The sequence below is a fragment of the Halichoerus grypus genome, chromosome X (assembly GCF_964656455.1).
Source record: "Halichoerus grypus chromosome X, mHalGry1.hap1.1, whole genome shotgun sequence".
Taxonomy (NCBI): domain Eukaryota; kingdom Metazoa; phylum Chordata; class Mammalia; order Carnivora; family Phocidae; genus Halichoerus; species Halichoerus grypus.
The window spans coordinates 66,778,928-66,783,298 of record NC_135727.1 but is presented as its reverse complement, the minus strand read 5'-3'; the positions used below and the strand labels follow the sequence as shown (position 1 = coordinate 66,783,298).

At 40.3% G+C, this 4,371-nt stretch overlaps 1 pseudogene; it reads left to right on the top strand.

Annotated features, from left to right (window-relative positions):
* The first annotated feature begins 345 nt into the window (after positions 1–345).
* LOC118529822 (cyclin-dependent kinase 1 pseudogene) lies at positions 346–1,471 on the top strand (annotated as a pseudogene).
* The last annotated feature ends 2,900 nt before the right edge of the window (positions 1,472–4,371 follow it).

The window sequence follows — 4,371 nt, the reverse complement described above, 5'->3', positions numbered from 1 at the left end:
AAAGTCCTAGAGGAGAACACAGGCAGTAACCTCTTTGACCTTGGCTGTAGTGACTTACTAGATACATCTCCTGAGTCAAGGGAACAAAAGCAAAATAAACTTTTGGGACTTCATCAAGATAAGAAGCTTCTACACAGCCAGGGAAACAATCAAGAAAACTAAAGGCAACCTTCAGAATGGGAGAAGATATTTCCAAATGACATATCTGATAAAGGGTTAGTACCCAAAATCTATAAAGAATTTATCAAATTCAACACCACAAAATCAAATAATCCAGTTAAGAAATGGGCAGAAGACATGATAGACACTTTTACAAAGAAGACATACAGATGGCTAAAGCTGGCTCTTGGAAGTTGAGGCAAGAGGGACGCTGACGTGGTAGCCACCGCCACTTTCCTTGCGGGATAATAAGCCGGGTAGAGTTGCTGAGGATCTACCAAATCTGCTGATTAACTATGGAAGATTATACCAAAATAGAGAAAATTGGAGAAGGTACCTATGGAGTTGTGTAGACACAAAACTACAGGTCAAGTGGTAGCCATGAAGAAAATCAGACTAGAAAGTGAAGAAGAAGGGGTTCCTAGTACTGCAATTCGGGAAATTTCTCTATTAAAAGAACTTCGTCATCCAAATATAGTCAGTCTTCAAGATGTGCTTATGCAAGATTCCAGGTTATACCTCATCTTTGAATTCCTTTCCATGGATCTCAAGAAATACTTAGATTCCATCCCTCCTGGTCAATTCATGGATTCTTCACTTGTTAAGAGTTATTTCTACGAAATCCTACAAGGGATTGTGTTTTGCCAATCCAGAAGAGTTCTGCACAGAGACTTAAAACCTCAAAATCTATTGATTGATGACAAAGGAACAATTAAACTGGCTGATTTGGGCCTTGCCAGAGCTTTTAGAATACCTATTAGAGTATACACACATGAGGTGGTAACACTCTGGTATAGATCACCAGAAGTATTGCTGGGGTCAGCTCACTACTCGACTCCAGTTGACATTGGGAGTATAGGCAGCATATTTGCAGAATTAGCAATGAAGAAATCACTTTTCCATGGGGATTCAGAAATCGATCAACTTTTCAGAATTTTCAGAGCTTTGGGCACTCCCAATAATGAAGTGTGTCCAGAAGTGGAATCTTTACAGGACTATAAGAATGCATTTCCCAAGTGGAAACCAGGAAGACTGGCATCCCATGTTAAAAACTTGGATGAAAATGGCTTGGATCTGCTCTCGAAAATGTTAGTCTATGATCCTGCCAAACGAGTTTCTGGCAAAATTGCACTAAATCATCCATATTTTAATGATTTGTACAATCAGATTAAGAAGATGTAGCTTTCTGACAAAGAGTTTCCACGTATCAAGAACAGATAGTTATATTTTTACTGTTAACTTTGTCTGTTTTTGTTTTGTGTATTTTTCTTTTCTTTGTTGTAAACTTAAGCTGTACTTCATCTTCTGATTTCAAAAGTGTAACTTAAAAATGTAAATATTGTTCTATATGAATTTAAATATAATAATTCTGTATATGTTTATAGATCTCACTGTAACAACTATTTGTTACCATAATAAAACTAAAAATCTAGTTTTGATGTCAGGAAAAAAAGAAGACATACAGATGGCTAAAAGACACATGAAAAGCTGCTCAACATCACTCATCATCAGGGAAACACAAATCAAAACTACAATGAGATATCCCCTCACACCCCTCAGAATGGCTAAAATTCAGAGCACAGGAAACAACAGGTGTTGGCGAGGATGCAGAGAAAGAAGAAACCTCGTACACTGTTGGTGGGAATGCAACCTGGTGCAGCCACTCTGGAAAACAATATGGAGGTTCGTCACAAAGTTAAAAATAGAACTACCCTATTATCCAGCAACTTCCTATTATCCACCTGCCCAACCACCAAGTATTTACCCAAAGAATACAAAAATACTGATTTGAAGGGATACATGCACCCTGATGTTTATAGCAGCATTATGAAAAACAGCCAAATTATGGAAAGAGCCCCTATGTCCATCAACTGATGAATGCATAAAGATGTGGTTTATATATACAATGGAATATTATTCAGCCATAAAAAAGAAGAAATCTTGCCATTTTCAATGATGTGGATGGAGCTAGAGTGTATTATGCTAAGCAAAATAAATCAGTCAGAGAAAAACAAATACCATATGATTTCACTCATATGTGGAATTTAAGAAACAAAACATATGAGCATAGGAGAAAAAGAAAAAGAGTGGCAAACCAGAAAACATACTCTTAACTACAGAGAACAAACTGAGGGTTGCTTGACAGGAGGTGGGTGGGGGGATGGGTTAAATGGGTGATGGGGGAAGGAGGAGCAAGATGGCGGAGGAGTAGGAGACCTAAATTTAGTCTGGTCCCAGGAATTCAGCTAGATAGTGATCAAACCATTCTGAATACCTACGAACTCAACAGGAGATTGAAGAAAAGAATAGCAGCAACTCTCTGAACAGAAAAGCGACCACTTTCTGGAAGGTAGGACATGGGGAGAAGTGAATCCGAGGTGATATTCTGGAAGATAGATGGCGGGGGGTTGGGCCTCCGTCAGCCGCTACCGGCAAGTGATAGAGCAGCGGAGCACAAAATCAGAACTTTTAGAAGTCTGCTCCACTGAGGGACGTCGCTCCAGTGGCTAAATGGGGAGTGCAACCTCGCTGGGACAGTGTGGTCACAGGGCCCTCAGGGTCACAGAAAGACCAGGGATGCCTGAGTGTGGCAGAGCTCCCAGGTATTGGAGCAGGGAAGCCGGCTGCAAAGACAGAGCCAAGGAGCAAGCTCTCAGCTCGGAGTTGCCATAAACCATGATCTGCAGCGCAGTCAGGCCACTGCTCCTCCAGCAGGGACCCAACAAGCAGCAGATCCGGGGAGACTCCCCTTCCTCTCCCAGGAGGAGTGGCGCGGGAGTGCACTGCAGGAATCTGCTGGCTTTGGAGTCTCCACACGGGGTCAGGTGCCAGAGATAGAAACGCTCGGTCACAGGCCAGGTGAGCACGGAGTGTGGCTGGAGACCGGGAAGATGGCAGTGATTGACTGCTTTTCTCTGGGGGTGCACTGAGGACTGGGGTCCCAAGTTCTCGGCTCCTCCAGGGTGGAGAGTGGGAGGCCGCCATTTTCACTCTCATCCTCCAAAGCTGTGCGGAAAGCTTGCAGGGAACAAAAGCTACTGAGAGCAAACCCGAGCATATTACTTAGCCCGGACCCGGAAAGGGTGGGGCAATTCTGCCTCTGGCAAAGACGTTTGAGAATCACTGCGACAGGCCCCTACCCCAGAAGATCAGCAAGAACAGCCAGCCAAGACCAAGTTTACAGAACAATGAGAATGGCAGAACTCCAGCACTAGGGGAATACTGCTCATAGACTTCATGGCTTTTTTGACCCTGATTCTTTAGCCTTTCAAAGTTAATTTTTTTAACTTTCTTTTTCTTTTCTTTTTTTTTTTTGAATTTTTCTTTTTGCCTTTTTCAACCAACTTCTTATCAATCCCTTTTTAAAAAATTTTTTATTTTTCAATTTTAGAGTCATATTCTATCCCTTCATAGCAGTTAACCTTATTTTTGGTATATATATAAGTTGTTCTCTCTTTAAAATTTTGGGATACAGTTTCTTCTAACAGACCAAAATATAGCCTAAATCTCTAGTGTATGAATTTGTTCTAGTCTCCTGCCTGATCACATTCTCTCCACCCCCCCACTTTTTTATATACTCTTCTTTTTTCAACCAACTTCTAACCTTATCAATTCCTTTTATAAAATCTTTTATAATTTTCATCTTTACAGTCATATTCCATCCCTTCATCATATTTACCTTTATTTTTGTACATATATAAGTTTTTCTTTCTTTAAAATATTGGGAGGCACTTTCATCTGACAGACCAAAATACGCCCCAAATCTAGTGTGTGGCACTGATCTATGCACCAGCCTGATCATATTTGACATATTTTTTTTCCTCATCTTTTTTTTTTTCTTTTTTGTTTCTTTCTCTTTCTTTTCGCCCAGTTTCAGGTCTCTTCGGATTTGTTTAGTGTATATTTTTCTGGGGTCATTGTTGCCCTGTTAGCATTTTGTTCTCTCATTTATCTATTCTCCTCTGGACAAAATGACAAGATGGAAAAAATCACCTGAAAAAAAAAACCAACAAGAGGCAGTACCGACTGCCAGGGACCTAATCAATAAGGACATTAGTAAGATGTCAGAAATAGAGTTCAGAATGATGATTATAAAGATACTAGCTGGGCTTGAAAAAAGCATGGATGATATTAGAGAAACTCTTTCTGGAGAAATAAAAGAATTAAATCTAACCAAGTTGAAATCAAAAGGCTATTAATGAGGTGCAATCA